This window comes from Adiantum capillus-veneris, unplaced genomic scaffold (assembly GCF_014529385.1).
Source record: "Adiantum capillus-veneris isolate H3 unplaced genomic scaffold, ASM1452938v2 Hic_scaffold_320, whole genome shotgun sequence".
Lineage (NCBI taxonomy): Eukaryota > Viridiplantae > Streptophyta > Polypodiopsida > Polypodiales > Pteridaceae > Adiantum > Adiantum capillus-veneris.
Genome location: NW_028221433.1, coordinates 31,114 through 51,266, shown reverse-complemented (window position 1 = coordinate 51,266; position 20,153 = coordinate 31,114).

Sequence of the window (20,153 nt, the reverse complement as noted above, 5' to 3'; positions counted from 1 at the left end):
CCTTAATAGTGGCTAACATCAAATAAGGATAGTGAATGAAGATATCCTAAAGACCGCGTTTTGTACAACATTTGGCATTTATCGATTAATGGAGAAAATTTTAGACCCTACCGCAAATTCACTGGAGTGTTCTTTGATGATACCATCATCTACTCCAATTACTTGGAGGAACACAAGCAAAATCTCCAAGTAATTCAAGCATTAAGGGAGAATAAGCTTTTTCTCAATCAAAAGAAAAGCGAATCTTTCCTTCAAGACATTCAATACCTAGGTCATATTATCTCTCGAGATGGTATCCGTATGGATGCATCAAAGTTGGAGGTAATAAAAGCATGGCCTAATCCAAGGAATCTACATGAGCTAAGAAGCTTTATTGTTGGTATATGTGCATACTATATACGTTCATAGCAAAATTCTCTTAAATAGCAGGACCATTACATGACTTAACAAAGAAAAACGTTAAGTATTCATGGACTGCTAAGGAGAAAAGTGCTTTTGACAATCTCAAAGAGAAGTTTATCTCCCAACCAGTCCTTATTCTTCTGGATCTCTCAAAGCCATTTGAGCTCCAATGTGATGCTTGTGGTGATTGCCTTGGAGCAGTCTTGCTTCAAGAAGGGCATACCATAGCATATGAGAGCCGAAGGCTCAACACGGATGAACGGGTCTTAGGCATTTATGAGAAAGAGCTGTTAGCTGTTCTACATGCCCTAGATACATGGAAGCACTATCTATTGGGGACTCCATTCATCTCAAGAACAGACCATCAAAGTCTCAAGTACTTCATGACGCAAACAAAGCTTTCCAACAAACAAATGAGGTGGGCAAATTTTCTTTCACAATTTAATTTCCACATTGGTGGTAAGCACAATCAACTGGCTGATGCACTTTCACAATAACCAAAAGTTAATGTGGTGTCAATAGCAACTCACAATGATCTACCTTCTATGATAGATGAGTATGCTATTGAACCTGACTTTAAAGACATAATGTCAGCCCTTACTTTGGGGACGAAAGAGGAAACATTCACCTTGAAGGATGGTTATCTTCTCCATGGCAATAGGCTATGTGTTCCCACTCCCTTCATGAGAAAGTCATGTATGAATCCCATGCTCCTCCCTATGTGGGGCATAGAGGCATTCAACCTACTCTTCAAGGAGTAGAGATGTACTTTTATTGGCCTACCATGAAAGTGGACATACAAGAGTATGTTTCAAAATGTGTAGGATGCCAAAAGACCAAGTATGATAGATGGAAGCAACTTGGATTAATCTAGCCATTGCCCATTCCTAATTCACCATGGGAGAGTATATCCATGGATTTTATCTTTGGATTACCAAAATCTATCCATGGGAATACAAAAATATGGACAATAGTCGATAGGTTTAGCAAGCAAGCACACTTTATCGCTGTCAAGAATACTATTAAGCCACACCAAATGGCAACTCTCTTCATATCACAGATTTTTAAACACAATGGATTACCAACATCCATCGTGTCAGATAGAGATCCTAGAATGACCAGTAATTTCTAGAAAGGTCTCTTCAAAAATCTAGGTACAAGATTGAATTTCTCTTAGGCCTATCAGCTGCCGCAAGCATGTCTGCTCTTTAGTCCATTTGATCTTCCCAGGTAGAGTGACAAATTCTACATGGTGTTTGAGAGACGTCATCATCCCAAACATGATTCTTAGTATGTATACCACTTAAATTTGTGCACAATAAAGAGAGAATTAGTCTTATAAGACAAAACATTGATCATTAAAAGAAATATGTACATTTGCTTACTCTAATGTAGCATTGTAAGCGTTGACAAGGTTCATACTATCCTTAAGCTGGATTCCTTGCATCCATCTAGCATCTTCAAAAGGATAATTTTTGAACTTAATAAGATACTGTCGGATAATCTTACTATGTCATAGTACCTTATAGGGAAGGAGGAGAGGATTTAGCAATATTTCTAATTGAAGTGAGTGACCCACTGTGGTGACTAGGAAAATGGGGTGCATGTGACTGTGGCTCCCATCTTGTCTCCTCATTATTTAAAATACCAGAGTCAATAGAGAGAGAAGAAGAGAGAATGTGGGTAGGATGTAGAGGATAGGAGATATTTACAATAGTCTAGCTTTGGCTAGACATAAGCTTATTAGGGAGAGGAGAGAGGTAAGAAATTTATAAGAGAGGTTTTCGAAGGTGGATAGTTGTTGATGATGATGGATCCTCCAAAAATGGTGAGAGAATCACTCTAGACTAGCCAAGACCTCATTAAAAGATCCTTGTCTCTTGTAATCATGCTTGAAGACTTGTAGAACCATAGCCATTCTAGAGGGAAGAAAATTGGGGATGGCCTGTGTCACCATTACACGAGAAAATTGGGGTCCACCACAAAGATCATAGCTTCGCGTTCATAACTCCAAAAATTTTGAAAAAAATTGAGCTAAAAGTTGAGCTCACAAGCTACATCTTTCATGTTGAACACTCCTTCAGATTCGGGATTCTTCTCTACTTAAAAAATTCAGCCAAATAATGTATTATTTGTGGCTGCAAAGGTCTTTTGGTGGTCCCCTTTGAGTGGACTTCTATCTTGCCTTCAAGTGTAAGCTCCTTCATGTGTATGAAAACATGACCTAAAGTTTTGAAAAGATTGGCAATCATCTAGATGGAGGTATTATTGAAATTTGAAAGTGGGGTTGAGGTTTGAAAATGAAAACTAGTGAATAAAATATTTGGTAGGGTGGAATAATATATATACATGAAAAATATAGTAGAAAATACTAAAAAATATATATAATGTAATTTAGAATATATATGTTTAATATTTAAGCTCAAAAAAAAGATCAACAAAGAAAGCTTATTTATGCTATATCATGATTGATTAGCATAAGTCTTATTTATTTAATAAAGGCTAAAATGTTTGTGAAAAAGAGAAGAAAAATCAAAAGTAACTTATATAATCGGAAATAATTTTGGTAAAAGAGAAAAAATATATGGGGGGTACCCATGCATGGAAAAGCTTGCCTCAGGACCAAGGGAGAAAAAGCTAGAATATTGGTTAAGCTAGCAGACTGGCCACAGTAGGGATCCAAAGGAGGGAAATTGGGATCCAAAGGGGGGGGCATCTACAAATGAGCAATGTGCAACCATGAGCTTAAAAGACCCTAAGGTTCAGTCCATTAAGACTTCCAAAATGCTAAGGTTCCAAAATTCAAAGGTTGACTCCAATGGCTCAGGAAATTTGGATGCTTTGTTTGTGTGTAAAAAAGTCTTCCCAAGTCCTACAAAGGATGGGGCGAGCCCAAGAAGTAGGGGATGAGAGAGAAACACACACACACACACAACCTTCCTTTGCTCACAAGGGGAAAGAGGGACATATGTCAGCTCCCTAGCCGAGATGCCCACAAGGTGTACTCAATTCCTATTGGATGGCCATGGAGGTGGACCAATGAGACTTAGGCTAGAAATCTAGTTTAATTAATTTAAAAACACTTAATAAAAGAACCAATAAGAATTAAGCTCTCTAGAAGACTATTGGACAGTCTCCCAAGGGGTCCAATGAGCATTCAGCAGCCCAATGGCTTGCCTGATTCCTATTGGCCAGGAGGGAAAGGGGTCCAATGAGAGTTTAGTTGCATTTATTAATACCTAAAGCTCTCACAAAAGGGGAAAGGGGGACACATGTCAAAAGGCTATCATTTATACTACTATCACTTACAAGAGAAAACCTAGGAAGCCTCCTCGTGAGACTCCCAAAAGAGGCCTCTCTCAGATTCGGGAAGAAGAAGAGGATCCATACGAAGGGCTCAAAAATTTGCTTCTTGATGATGCATCTCCTTCCAAAAGGAAAATTCAAGAGTCCCCCTGAAGGAACGAGAAAGAAGTGAGCCTCCCGCCACCTCGGCGGAGATGTCTCCATGAAGACGGCGGGCTAAATGCTCTCCATCACCTCCAAAACGGAGAAGACCATCACACACTTCTCTACACTATAATTCAAAGAGGGATGACAAAAAGCAAGAGAAGAAAAAGGCAAGAAAGAGAATACCCTCTTCTCCATCTTCTTCATCCTCTTCCTCTTATGAAAGTGATGGTGAAGACAAAGAAGTCAAGGCGAGAAAGAGGTCACCCTCTTCTCCATCTTCCTCAAATTCTTCATCTTCTGAAGAAAATGATGGTAAAATCTTTGAACCATCAAAAAGAAGAGGCCATAGGAAATCCTTGTTAAGTATGGAGCCTGATTTACCCTTGTAATTTTTTGTGGTAAAAGCGCACATTTGTAAGGCCCCCATTATGAGGAGAAGCCATCGTGCGTGAAGGAAAATTACTCATCGGAAACCAAAATTTTCACGGACAAGAATCAGGGGCAACTTTAAAGGCCTCGGGGCGGAGGCCCCTGAGACTTTTTTTTCGCCGGAATATTATGGCCGGACGGCGGCCGGAAAGTGGTCGGAAAACAACCGGTCGGTTGGCCGGTGGCCGGTAGTCAATGGCCGATGGCCGATGGTCGGAAGTCAATGGCCGGTGGCTGGTGGCCGAATTCAATGGCCGGTGGCCGAATTCAAAAGCAGACTTGTCTTCTCAAGGGCGGCCACACATGGGCGGATTGGAGGGTCCGATTTGGACTTATTCACACAAGGGCGGCTACACATGGCTGTCTCTCATAAGAGAGGGCAGCCCTTTTGGCCTATAAAAGGAGGCCATTTCTACACACATTTCATAGTGTGAAGTTGATGCAACAAGGTGAGTGTGAGGTGGTGAGAGTGAAGCAAGGCGGGAGCTCCATTAAGGGTATAATCCCTTTGTAAACTACTTCTTGTTTTGAAGTGCTAAAGCCATTGAGTGGCTGCTTTCCCGTGGACGTAGCCCACATTGGGTGAACCACGTATATCGTGTGTACTCTCTCTCTCTCTCTCTCTACTCTATAATATTGTGTATATAAATTTGTCTCTCTCCATTAAGTAATCTACTCAATTATCTATTTAGCTACGTCTTATTTCCTAACAATCCTATGCCACGTGAAAGAGGTCGCCAAGCTCAAGAAGTTCAAAGAGGGAAAAGAGAATCTCTTTCCTTACCTACAATGGCACCTTGGGTGCTACGGACAAAGTCTTGGCCTTTATCCAACAATTCAATGCAGCATTTGGAGATGAGGGCTTCACAGAGTCCTCTAAGCTATGCCATGTAACTATGAACTTTCAAAATTCCGCCAGGCAATGGTGGTCTAGCCTATGGGACAACGGTGAAGCTCCACGAACATGGAAAGCTTTACGAGCTTCCATTATGAAGCAGTTTTTGGCCACCGATGCCAAAGACAAAGCACTCACCGAATGGCAAAGCTTGAAGCTCTCTCCCTACAAATCCATTCACAAATATGTAGACATGTTTTGGGACCTACAACTCAAATCCATTATCTTCAAAAAGTTGGATTTTGGAGAGCAAAAGCAACAATTTTGTGCGGGCTTAACCGAAGAAATGGCGGAGTATGTCAACTCCCAAAGGCCACGCACCATATCGGCAGTTATACACCATACTATGGTGGCTTCTCGAATCAATTTCCAAACAGGGTCTAAAAGAAATTATAAGCCCACGGAAAACAAGGGTTCCAATGAGCCTAAGGGGAAGGACAATGTCCAAAAGTCTCCTAAGGGCAACTCCAACAAAGCTAAAGAGAAGCGAGTTTACGAAGGCAAAAATAAATTCTCTCCTGAAGAGCTTGAGCGTTATCGCAAGGATAACCGTTGTTTCAAGTGCGGTGAGCAAGGGCATGCGTACCGCGCTTGTCCCCAAAAGAACAACCGCCATGAGCCTCCTAGAGCTACCTTGGTCAAAATCCAAGAGGAGGAAACTCACCACAAAGGCTCTCCTCTATGCCATGCTTGGAAAAAGGTAGGAGAACATGATGGTTTTATTCTCTTTGACCCTGGTTCTACTCACAAGTCTATGAGATGGGAGATGTCCTGCCCTCACATGGTGCTTTCAAGGGGCAAGAAGCTTCAGTCGCTCCCTTAAACAAGAAATTGAGACTCCATGTCCAAAGCTACGTGGACAAAGAGGACTTCTTTATCTCTCCTCTGAAGCACGAGGATGTAATCCTAGGGGCACCATGGTTTGATCGCATGGCTGCCAATGTTAAATTCCCTGAAAGGAGAACCTCATGCTCCTCCTTATGCGGGGCATAGAGGGATTCAATCTACCTTAAAGGAGATTGAAACATATTTATATTGGCCTAACATACAATCGTATGTTTCTAAATGTGTGGTATGCCAAAAGACAAAGTTTGATAGAGGCAAGCAACCTCGATTGCTTCAACCTTTGCCAATCCCTAATTCACCATGGGAGAGCATATCCATGGATTTTATCTTTGGATTGCCTAAGTCTATCCATGGGAATACATAAATATGGAGGATAGTAGACAGGTTCAGTAAACAAGCCAATTTTATACCAGTCAAAAAGACTATCAAAGCCCATCAAATGGCAACCCTTTTCATATCACAAATCTTCAAGTACCATGTTTTGCCAATGTCCATAGTGTTGGATAGAGATCCTAGAATGACCAGTAATTTCTAGAAGGGTCTCTTTGAGAATTTAGGGACAATGCTAAATTTCTTTTTGGACTATCACCCACAAATGGATGGCCAAAGTGAAATAGCTTACCTAACAATCCTTGATCTACTAAAAGCCTCTGTAACGGAAGTAGATAAAAGATCCCAACTGGAGAAGTACTTACCCTTAGTGGAGTATGCCTACAATAACACTGTACATACTTCCACGGAAAAGCACCTTTTGAGGTAATTGAGAGAAGATTAAAAAAAACCCTGCTACTTAAGGTAAACGGGAAGATCTTCATTGTAGATGAGTATAGCCGAGATTTAAGGGAATCTTTTCAAAAGATTAAGGATGCTATCTCTATCTCACAGCAAAGGCAAAAGGCTACTGCTGACAAGCACAGAAGAGCCCAAACCTTTAAATAAAATGATTGGGTCTTACTTAAATTTCCCAAGGGTCAATTAAGCCCCACGACGGGCAAGAATCTTACGGGACACCAAAAGTCTTATACTGAGTTAGCAAAAAGGTACTATGGTCCCTTCCAGATTCTTAGACCAATCAATGAGATGGCCTGTCAACTCAAGTTGCCCAACCATTGGCTCATACACAATGCTTTCCATGTGAGCCTACTAAAGCCTTACAAAGGAGAGCCACCTCAAGAACCTACTATAGAGGTGATGCAGCCCGAGTCCATTCTCCGACATGAAGACAAGGTACTAAGAGGCGCTAAGACTATCCAACAATATCTTATTAAGTTTAAGAGGTATCCTTTTGAAGATGCCAGATGGATGCAAGCCATCCAATTAAAGGATAACCTAAACCTTGTCAATGCTTACAATGCTTCCCTAGAGTAAGCAAATGTACAAATGTTAAAAATGAACAAATTTTTTGTCTTATAAGACTCTCTTTTTATTTATTGTGCAGAAAAATGAAGTAGTATGCATGCTTAGATCAAGTTTGCGGAGACGACGTCTCCCAAACACCAAGTGGAGCTTGTCACTCTACTATGGAAAATTTATAGGACTAATGTGCAGATATGCTTGCGGCAGCTTAGGCTCTCAAGCGCCAAATGGACTAGTCATCCATTCTGGAACGATCTTGTAGGGTAACATAGGGCTCCTCTACCCACTAAGAAAAGGACTAATGAATATGCTTTATCTTCTCTACCCCATAGTCGAGGACAACTATGATTTCAAGAGAGAGGTAATGTCATAATAACTAATATCTAATTCTCCTAAATGATTTTCTCATGTTAAACTGATCATTAATATGGGAAAGTACCAGGGGAAAAAAAGTTAGAATAATTGTTAAGCTGGCAGATCGGCCACAGTAGGGATCCAAAGGAGAGAAAATAGGGATCCAAAGGGGGGGCCATCTGCAAAAGATCATTGTGCAACAATGAGCTTAAAAGACCCTAAGGTTCAACCCATTAAGATTTCCAGAATGCTAAGGTTCCAAAATTCAAAGCTTGAATCCAATGGTCAAGCTTAGGAAATTTGGATGCTTTGTATGTGTGTAAAAAAGTATTCCCATGTCCTACAAAGGAGGAAGCGAGCTCAAGAAGTACGGGATGAGAGAGAAATACACACACACTCACAAGCTTCCTTTCACACAAGGGGAAAGAGGAACACATGTCAGCTCCCTAGCCCAGATTCCCCCTAGGTGTACTCAATTTCTATTGGATGGCCATGGAGGTGGACTAATGAGAATTAGGCTAGAGTAAATCTAGTTTAATTAATTTAACAACACTTAATAAAATAACCAATAAGAATTAAGCTCTCTAGAAGACTATTGGACAGTCTCCCAAGGGGTCCAATGAGCATTCAACAGCCCAATGGCTTACCTAATTCCTATTGGCCAGGAGGCAAAGGGGTCCAATGAGAGTTTAGTTGCATTTATTTATTACCTAAATCTCTCACAAAAGGGGAAAGGGGGACTCATGTCAGACGGCTATCACTTATGCTGCTTAAATTTCATTGGCTAAGCCTGGCATGGGCCAATAGGGTTTGAGCATGAGCAAATACTAAGAGGGGTCGACCAAGAGAGAGAGGGGGGTGATTTTCTCAAGGCATTATCACTTACACACTCACACAATCTCATGTGTGGAGCAAGAAGACTCTCTCTCTCTCTCTCCTTCTCAAGCTTTAATGGAAAGCTTATCACCTACTCCAAGCTTGTGAGAAGGGAGGCCTACACCAACAACTCTTGGCTTTGTGATGCAAATCCAACCAAGATCCAAGATTCAATGCATGGTCATCTCCTCTACCATGCTAATTTTACTAAGCTAATCTATACTAATATGAGTGATTATGTAAGGAGATGTACATCTTTCTCGTAAGAATACTCCTTCTTCCTCTCAATCTACTCTCATACCCCGCTAGCTCTCACCATCTTCAAAGGTGTGTGAGGTGTTGGGTCTGAGACCGTGAGGGAATTAATGTTTTGTGAGGTCTTGGGTCTGACAACGTGAGGGAATTGATGTTGTGTTTGATAAGTGTTTTGCTTAGTGCACGAAGTTTCCATCTTCATTGCGCTAGCTAGTATTGAAGGAACACAAAGAATTGTATTGTAAAATGTCTCTGTTGATGGGAGAAACCATAATACAAAGCCTTTTGGAGGGGGGATCCTGGGGGACCGGTTCCATGTAAATATGGTCGTCAACTGTTGTCAATAGCTAAATTTCTCTCTCTTTTGAAGTATTGTTCATGCTATCTAACTAGGTGTTATACTTTTTGTTGCTCTCTCCACCCAAGCACTCTCGTTATTCTCATTAGGAATCTATTCTAATGAAATGCTTACTATGTTCATACTAATTTCCACTACACACAAGTTACTAGGCCATTAAATGTTACAAGCAGGTGGGCATACATACTCTGGTTAGCTCAAGGATGATTGGTTGGTAGTGAGTTTTGACTTGGGCTTGAAGATATGGGATGCGACCAGTTTTTGTCCACAGCAAGTTAGGCATGCTACCAATATATCCCATAAGGGCTATATTGGAGAGACTAGAGGACCTGGGGTGTGACACTCCTCCTTTATGAGCCTAAAACTTGTCATGTTGTAGATTGCATTGCACAGGTGGAACTACGGTCTAAGGCAAGCTTTGAGGGCAGGATGAATGTGTGTTCCTCATCATTCACCTAGGCTTGAGAGATGCACCAATTGCTATGTAACTGTTGTTGTGTACAACCTTTTTTGGGATTGACGACGGCCATTGTAGGGTATTGCCCCATTGCCAACAATGCAATAGGCCTTGGGGGCATCTGCTAAGGATCAAAGTTATGCAACAACGCTAAGTACATCCCACTATGGCATCCCGACCATGCCTCCCTGCTGACAATAGCATCGACTAAGTAGGCAAGGAAAATCTGACTCCAACATGGCAGAGCGTTAGAACAGATGGGAAGAGCCTAGGCAGGCAAGTGGCAGCGGTGATATATGTTTTTATGTGGGTTTTCAGACCCTATGGGCTTCAAAAGGGGCCAATTTTGATGGTAGGAAAAGGATGTCTAAAGGACAGGTTTTTTTGCTTGGAAATGTAACATATGTGCGTCCAAAGCTGGAGTGTATTGCAGATCCGAGATAGTGTATTGTAGATCCGAGACGTGCACGGCAAGTGATGCCAGCTAATCAAAGACAAAATGAGAGAGTTATTGTCAATTGAAATCTCATCGGGGCCAGTTCTGTGACGGTTTTGATCGCCTCGATCGGTGTGCCATCAAAGATTTTTGAATCTTTTACAACATTTCTATAGTGTTCTGTGGCAAGGGAAGGGCACAGGAAGTGACTGCATGTCACAAAATCCGGCAAACGATCAAGATACAAGCGGTTGAAATTGGCGGCAGTTGCCTACCAAGGATTGCTGGATGATTTTGGGTAGTTTTGATTGCCTTGGTTGATGGGCCTGACCAAGTCAAAATGGGGAGGTGTTTGCACGGGATGATATCCGGGAACCCGGTTTACAAGTTCCATTTTATGGCTCGGGGAGAAGAGAATTGGGCAACTAGTGGAAAGCTTGGAAGTTGAATGGAAAAAGCAGTTGTTTTGGTGATTCTCTGAAGTGTTTTTTGTGGAGTTTGGAGGTCCAATGCTTGTGAGACCACCACGCCGAGGAATTAAACCCACATGCAGGGGTCCGAACCGGGGTACTTTACAGTGAGACCCTTCATTAAGCATCTATGTGGCATGGTGAGAGACCTCAAGGGCTCTGACCATGGTGATTCCGCTCGCGACACTGCTATAGGCTGTGCACGGGTGTATGCCCGACGGTTTTGATGGGGGTGGAGGTGCATTGATGGCTTTCATCGTCATTGGACGTTCAACTATCTCGCACCACAGTGCTGACATCGTTGCCGGGTTGGGTGTGGTCACGTGCAGGTTTTTTGAGAAAAAATTTGGGAGCACTGACGGTGTCGTCGGTGCCCTTCCTAAGTGGTGTTTGTGCAATGGCTTGGGACTCAAGGAAGGGGTGCTAAGAATAGCAGCCAAAGGTAGCCTCACATGCATACAAGGTCCGAAAATAGAGGGATGAACTAAAACAAGGGAGGCACACGCCCAATGGAGGGACAAATTCAGCTCATCGAGGGAGGGCCTCTTTTTGGTGGGAACGAAGGAGCTCGCAAGGGCTGTTTTGGGAGCTCAACGAGAAGCTTGTCTAGTTGGAGAAGACCAAGAGGAAGGAGATCCACCAGTTGTTGCTATCAGGAAGCTGGAGCAAAAGGAAGGAGGTGAAGCCGAAGTTGAGTAGAGCTATGATAGATGTGAATGCGCTCTGAGGAGCGGTTGTACCGTCGTTTTTTGGATTGAATCAAGTGCCCCCATCCTCTCTATGTTGTCATTACCCCCATTCCCTTCTACTCTCTGTTGCCTTGCTTTCTTTTTGGCAGTGTTGTGTGTCCTTTGTGTGGTACGAGAGTGAGAGAGAAAGAATCGTAGTCGATGATTGGATTACATATTGTCATGTGGGCCTCATGCGGATGCCTTTCTTATTTCATTATTACTTCGGTAAGATATAGATTGGTCACGCCATTGTACATAGGAGTAGTGTCTTCTAATGGGTAGGCAAGGCGTGAAGAGGGCGTAGCAGGCAGCAGCGGGTGCGTATTCTACATAGGGTTTGTCCCCTGCCAGCATGGTGAGCTCGAGCACTAAGGTGTGTGGAAGTGAAATTGGTACCTCGTGTGGGTGTGCATCTGATTCTGAAGGGTGCTTCAGGTCTCTTTATCAAGTGTGGGTTGATTTCTCATCATTGATCGTGATCCATCCCCAAGGATCGTGATCGTACATGTGTGTCGGTATCGTGCAGTGTGTGTCGATAGTCGAGATGTGTTGTTTCTGAAGGTGTTTTTGAGAGTATTGGGGTGTTGTGAAGGCCTTTAGCTATAGAGAGGCATCTGTGTTTGTTTCGGGTGTGTTCCTCATTCCCCCTCTCCAACGTGGAAAGTGTTTTCCCAAAAATCACCCCTTTAGTGAAAGGCTTAGAAAAAGCTCGCTCAAAAATCTCGCTCCACTCCCATCCCCCTTCTCATGCATTTTTCAAAATGAGGGGTAAAGGTTTTGTTTGAGCATGCATACTAGGGTTTTGCTAGTAAAATGTGGGTCAACTTTTTACTTTATTATTGCCACAACTCTCTAAATTTCTCACCATGCTTTTAGAAACACGGAGCTACCATTCCACTACCAACGTCCAAGACATAGGTATTCAGTCCACCTTACCATGCATATACCCTAGAATTCGGGATACCCCTCCAAGTATATGTGCCAAGCACGTGGTGTATTTGGAATGAGGTAATTGACAATTTTGCATCCCCCGTGGAAGATACCTTTGACCTTGAAAGCCCATTAGATATCATGGCCTACCGCATATTCTTTGAGTATGGTGGTTTGAATGTCATGTAATGCCATCGCTTGGGGATAGTACTTGTGATCCATAGCAACTAAAAGTGGTGTTGTTATTGATGTAGGTGCTGAGTATGGTGGTTTGAATGTCATATAATGCAATGCCTTGGTGATAGTACTTGTGATCCATATCAGCTAAAAATGGGGTGTTGTTATTGATGTAGGTGTTGAAAAGTGGCAGCTCCGCTACAAGTCTTTGAGTTTCTATAATTTTTTTATTTATGTCTGGCATGTTAAGTATGGGGAATGAGGCTCATATGTGTTGCGGAGGGGAGGGGGGGGGGGGGATGGGGGGGGGGGGGGGGGGATTGTATTGGTTATGCATATGGCGACTTACAAAGACAAGAAAAAGGGGGCAATGAGAAGGTCTAGTTTGGAAAGTGACTATGGTATTCAAGGGGTGAGGGCTTTGTGGTTGAGACTGATAGCGAGAGGAGGTGAGTATTTATGTTAATCAGGGTGGTAATGTAATTCATAATAAGGGATTTGAGGAGGATTGTAATTTGATGGGTGTGTGGTGTCAAAAAAAGAGGTATATATGATAAATAGAGATTAGAATGCACATCTTTTGTATGTGTGTGCACATCAAGGGAGAGAGGGCTCGTGAATAGTCGTGTGAGGTGTGTAGTTGTCAAGGATCACCTCAAGGAATGTGTGAACAAGCATTGAAAAAGGAGTGGAAGAGTGAGAGAAGAGAGAGGGAAAGGTACTCTTATGTGTGGGTGTTAAAAGTGGGAGTGCCCAAGGAGGAGGGGAGGGTAGGTTGCATGGCAGCACCTATGATCATGGAATTTTTTGTGGATGCCATAGACATGTGGATGATTGCATGGTCAAAGTCGAGCCGCTTGATGATATGAAACAAGCACCAACCCCATGTATAGCCCACACAAGATGAAGATGGTTGAGAGAGAGAGAGAGAGAGAGAGAGAGAGAGAGAGAGAGAGAGAGAGAGAGAGAGAGAGAGAGAGAGTTTCTATGGTAGGCATCTATGTGGTGCACTTTAGAATAATGTGTTTAAGTGTAGTGGTTGTGAGGCATTTTAAATCAAAAAGGGGCGATATTCCACTGGTTTTTGTGCAAGGAGTGGCTTGCAGTCGTGAATAGTGAGTGAGTAGGTGCGCATACAATTAGAAAGTGGAAGCTTCGTGTAGGGTGATCGCCATAGAAAGTGTCACTCGTGTTGAATGGCACTTGGATGTGGTTAGTCCCTCATGAGAGTGATGGTCGATAATGGAGCCACCAAGCATGAGAGAGGTGGTTATTCAAGATGGTGGCATGTGGTTTGTTGCCCATCATGTAAGCATGTGCGGCCATGCATGAGTGGTGGTGGATGGGGGTGTGTGGCCGTTGGGCAACCATCTCAACCAATTGTCCTTTGGGTCCACATTCAAGCAGATAGTTATCAAAGGTTGTTGTGCCCGAAACTTGGTCTACTGTTGGTAAAGATCTGTCTCTTGAAGTTGTTTTGTGCGACGGTAAAAATTGCACTATTCTGTCACGCTTCTTTACAAAATTTAAAGATTTAGAGAATTTATCCTCCCTTGTTCTTCCTTTTTCTTGTGACATATCCTACATAATCTGTATTTTACATCAGCGTTATTGTTCTTCTACACGGTTCTACAATGCCTGTACATTTCTATACACAATATTTATGCAATAACAATTGATATTCCTCATCAACTGATGAGGAGGGTCATATCACACAGCAAGTACACAAATTATGCAAAGGACATCAAAGCATATGGAAAACCGTTTTTAATTGTAATAAGAAAACAAAGAAAAATAATAGTTTCGATTGTTGTAAGAAAAATTCTTCATAGCCATGATCATTCTATGCCCAAGAGCATAGCTAGGGCTCTGATACCATTGCAATGGTAAAAAGAAAACAAAGAAAAAAATGGTTTCAATTGTTGTAAGAAAAAATCTTCATAGCCATGATCATTTTATGCCCAAGGGAATAGCTAGGGCTCTGATACCATTGCAATAGTCAAGACCATAGCGGCCCCGTATAAGAACACATAAAGCATATATGAAATACCAATTGCACATAACTATCAACCTTGGCACAACATCCATGATAGAGCATGAGGTAGAGAGTGACGGAGAGCATGAGAGCGCTTATGTGGACACCTCCTAGACTGGAGTGCTACCCCTATATGAGAGAGAGAGAGAGAGAGAGAGAGAGAGAGAGAGAGAGAGAGAGAGAGAGAGAGAGAGAGCAGGGAAGAGAGGAGAGAGGAAGAGGCATAGAGCACTAGGTACAAGCTCCACGTGTGCAAAATTAAGTGTTTTCCTCTTGCACATATTTACTTATAAATTTATATCAATGCTCAATAATGATTACAAATGTCCACCTAGACATAAAATGACCCTTGCTCATAAAGATCTCTCCACTAGTAAAGTATCCATAAAGTAGCTACCAATTGCATAGCCTATAGATCAAACATGCTTTGCATACTATCAGACCTGTGCAATAAATAACTATTAATGCATCATAATAAAGTCCCATTAGACTATGTGCCTATAGGCTACTTAGAAGACCTAGAAGAAAAAGGTGGAGACTTGCTTTATAATGATACTTGGGACAGTCAATGCATGAAATTTCACCTCTCTTCCCATGCAAAGGTACACTCAACATGGGCAACTACATGATTCCATGTCTACTGCTTTACATCCATGAAACTCTAGAGTTGACACAAAAATAGAAGAAAATACAAAGGGCATTGGTAGCTCTTGAGAGGATATGGTTGAATGGTCCAAGTGTCAACACTTGTACTGAATGATATTATATACATACAATTTATAGAGACAAGGTAGGCGTACGTTAGGCAAGTAGCCAATGTTGATAGAATCAACGTTGGGGGACGGCAACTTCATGCAATTTTGTAATTTATTTTGAATACATAGGCATTTTGTAAGTAATTGCATCACTTTATCCTAGAGCAGGACATCCGTGGTTATTGTGGGCAACGAAGTCTGAAGATGATACTTTGTAACAACGTTGACATGATGGATGACACCCTCAATAGTTGCCCTTACGTTACTCGAAACCCCTCGTTACTTCGTATAGGAGTGTTTGTCTTCTTTTACACAAACCTAATAGAGTCATGTATAGGCAGAAAGGAAACCTCACAGAAAATACAAGAGACGCTAGACACCATGATCGAAGAAGTTGAGAGCTTGAAGGGATCCGTAGTAGAAGCTATAGATGTGGTGGCACACAGCAAAATCGCAAAATATGTGTTCCAACAAAAAGAGCAAGCCTTGCTAAAATTACGGCGACTAGAGGAAATGGTAGAGGTTGCAGCACTACCCTTTGATGCAAGAACCACTCAACAGGTGATGGCTACTTATCAAGCTGACAACGGCACAGCAGTCGTGAACGGCCGAACACTGGAACTAGCACCTGGTGAGTTGGCCCATGTGTTCAAAACCCCAAATGCACAAAAACCCACACCAGCTATAGCTAACAACGTCAGAAAATTTCTAAAGGAGGATGATTAGGCAAGGAAGAAGCGCCAGGATGGTTCACATGGCATTCCAATAGCGACACTGGAATGCACTCAGTATATCGATTCATCGTTGAGACCATTAGTTACGAGGATTCAAAAATTCAGAAGCCACGATCAACATCAATTAGTTCCTGTATACCAGTGTTGTGCAGCAGACGGCTAAAGCCAAATCCACAAATTTGGTCAAGGACTGGAAGTTTTTATACTGGGAAATCTTGGCCCCAATACACATTAATGTTCAGACTTCGTGGATAAGGTGAAAAAAGAAAGATCACCAAAGATGACCGTATCATATGACACAGAAACTCGCGATGGTAGTTAAGAACAGGACAAGGACACGGCAACAGAACCACCAGCTGAAGGGAAAGGAAAAGAGGCAGTGCCAACTAAGGAATAACGCCCATTAGCCCAAGTGGGGACAACAGAGAAAGATTTGGCCAAAAAGGCAATCTCTGAACCCCACATCTCTCAATTTCCGTTACAACCCCACATCTTTGTTGCTATGTAGGATCTTGGAGTTGCTTGCTAAGCTAGAGAGCTGAGATGGGGCATTTGATGTGTCACTACACGACACGTCTCCCTTGAAAAGGGGACTTCATGAGTCCACTAACGAATGCTAGGGGAGGGCGACTTCATGAAATTTTGTAATTTATTTTGAAGACCCAAGCATTTTGTAAGTAATTGCGTTAGTTTACCCTAGAGCGGGACATCGTCCCTGCGTGCTGGTTGTGGGCAACCATGCATGAAGATGATACTTTGCCGCAAGGTTGACATGATGGTAGATGCGGCCAAAGCTTGGATGTCAGGACAAGGGTCCTACGGGGCAAGGCCCAACCTAGGGGGTCAGGGACCTAGGCCAAGGGCCTGGACGAGACCAGTGTGGACTGGGGATTCGCTTAGGGCAAGAGCTAGGAGCTAGGCCTATATAAAGGGCGGTAGGGAGGAGGATCCTACGTCTTAGTATCCTAGGTCTTACATTGGTATCAGAGCTCAGGGGGAAGGAAGGGCTAGGGAAGAGGGAGTTGCATGATCTCTCTCTCTCTCTCTCTCTCTCTCTCTCTCTCTCTCTCTCCTCTCTCTCTCTCTCTCTCTCTCTCTCTCTCTCTCTCTCTCTCTCTCTCTCTCTCTCTCTCTCTCTCTCTCTCTCTCTCTCTCTCTCTCTCTCTCTCTCTCTCTCTCCTCTCTCTCTCTCTCTCTCTCTCTCTCTCTCTCACTCTCTCTCTCTCTCTCTCTCTCTCTCCCCCCCCCTTGTCTCTCTCTTGGAGTTCCATGGAGGTGGGTAGTGGGCAAGCTCCATGACGATGTCCTCTTCTCGATTCTGCAGGGCGGGCATGGCCCCTTGAGTACAAGCAGGGAATCTCGCTACCCGCGTGGGAGGGGCTGCTAACACAAGAGTGGGCCGCCAGTCGACCTGTGCCAAATCAAGCCAAAGCAGGCTCGTTGGGAGCGCCTCCTCATGGGTAGAAAATCACGCTACAACTCCCTTAGGAAGCAAAGCCCATATGGCGCACTCTCTCCCTCTGTCTTCTCCTGCGCAAGCGGCCCGTTGCTATCGCTGAGTTTTTTTTCCTCGATGGCCTTCACACTTGGCCAAGGGCCAAGGACTTTGGGTTTTGATTGATGAAGAACCCATTCACCCACAACACAATCGAGCCTCGATGTTTTGAAGCTAGTTCAGAGCAGGGGCTTCAGAGTGCACGAGCATCTCTTCACCAAATTTTCCTGTGTATTCGATTTGCTGCAGTTTTTGAAAATTTTTCCCCGAATCTACACAGGGCAACGCTTGGTTACAACTCTTTCATGCCATCTCAGTACCACGACTGCCTAGTTTGACAAGGCCTCACTTGTCAAGGCATGCAAGGCATGCGAGCAACACGACATCTACCACACTCATTTGGATGGGAAGGAATTAGCATCATGCCGATGGAAAGAAACAATCGGCACAGTAAGGGCCTCAAGCATGGCTACTGGCACGGCCATATTATACGGCATGCTCGTCACAATCGACAGGAAGCGAAGCAAAGTGCTTCTCATCTTTGGAAAGAGATTTGGCAGGGTGTTTTTGTCCCAAAATCACCGATGATTTCACTTCGATCAAGGATTGCACTGGGCAACACAAAGTGTTAGCCAACTTTCACGAAAAAACTCGACCAATAGCATGTTCTAATGATGCTCCAAGGGATGTGCTAGTGGTTTGACTGGACCAAGGTTCAACAAGAGCACAAGGATTCAGACTAATCCACAGGTTTGAGGTTTCATGTTTTTAAGGTTTTCTCGTTTTATGTATGATGTCAATTGCAGGGGATATTCCAGATATTTCACAAGTTAATTGTTTCTTCAAGAATTATTATTGTCCAATCAAGGTAGCCGTGAATGATGATGCACCGCAGGTTGCTACCAATTGGTACTGTTACTCAATTGCATTCACGAAAGTACATGCAATGCCTACAATGGGTATGGTACAGATGTTGGCATGGCCGACTAATTCTTTTTATTTTTATTTTCTTCGTTTACGTTTTCTTTGTGTCCTTAAGGTAAATATTTATATGCCTTGGGTACGGCATTTTTCTCGACAAAGCCACAGAGTGGTGGGAATTACTTTCGATATACCACCATCATAAGCTGCACGATGGTACTTCCATCATGTTTTCACAAACAACAAGGCTCCACCAAGGCAAAGTTACATAGCGAGTAAGGGCAACGCCGGGCATGGTCGCTGACTTGGGGGAAGCAAGGATTCCGGCAAGAGGGCTCCATATCTACATATATGTCAGGGACAATATTTACGTATATCCCAAAGACAACGTAATCAAGCCAAGCAGGTACATAGTACATATTTTGAAAGTTTTTCTGCTTTTCAGTACATGGGGCCAATTCAACAAGGTCAATTATCAGTAAATTCTCAACAACGTCGACTTTCTTTTTCTCGGTAAATTGGCAAGCATATCTCTACGCTATGAGCATAGAAGTATTTATGTGAAGCACGGCTTTTATAATTGCTCAATTTCGTATTGAGACTTCGCACGTTTGGCATATGGTTTCACCATCAAAATTGCGAAGAAATAGGCAATGTGTTTGCATGTTAATTCATATTGCAGGTTATTTCATTATGTACCATACAGGTGTATAGGATATACGATGGCGTCTGTGCAGATATGGCTATAAGCCATTTTGGAACAAGTTTTTCGTTTCACATTTCAGGACAACTAGTTACAGCAACGACCAGGTTAGCCAAGTTTAAGTTTTTTCCTATTTACACTTTACTTGGCAATTACTGTCGTTGTGCAAAGCAAAGTGCTCTGGCAATCTCATATGAAGCAAAGCTTTGAGGAACTGGCAAATAGGGAATATCACTCACAGAATCCCTACCAGTCTAAATTGTGCATAGCACTTATGGTTTTGGTTCTCACGGTTGATGCCATCACTCTCTGCAAGGGCTTACAATTCTGCATGCAAGGCATGCTAGTGACGTGGATTCAATTCCCCCACTTCATGCAATTACGCTTCCGCTATCACACTCGCAACTCTGTCAAGGAAAGATTAAGGATAGATTGTTTAATATGATTGTTGGTTGCTATCAACACACAACACCAAAAGGAGCCTAATTCTAGGACTTATTTCACGGGCAATCAAGACCCCTGCAAGGTAGGTGGATCGGAATGAGTTTTGTGTTTTTTTGTTACCTCTCTCGATGCTAGAGTCATACCGGAAAACCGGGGAATGCTTATACGATAAGCTGCAAGTCAGGCATAAGATGTGTAAGAGCACATAGCTTGGGCACACACTCTAAAAACTTAAGGCAAGTTCCTTAGCCCAGCATGCTCTTCTTTTCGTTCTCTATCTCTAATCTTCTAAGAAGCTTTTGATACATGTTTTGCTAGTGAGTCAGCTTGAGCCAAGGTGCTCTAACTCACAGCTAGCACGTGGCCAAGATGCTACTCAAGTTAGTCTTCAACAGTTCGTCGATTGAACACTATTTTTCATAAGGACTATGAGCCAAACAGGCTAAGAGCCATTGTCATGCCAAGGGTAAGACCCACCTATTGGTATTCCTTGGATGATTGTTCTCAGGATTGAACAGCTCTACCCAGTGGAGTACACATTGACGTTAATTGACAAGGAAGAGTCTTGTCATTACGGAAGTTTAGGGTGTCATTTTTGCACTACATGAGACACTCAAGTTGAGTTTTTACTAATCTTCAAC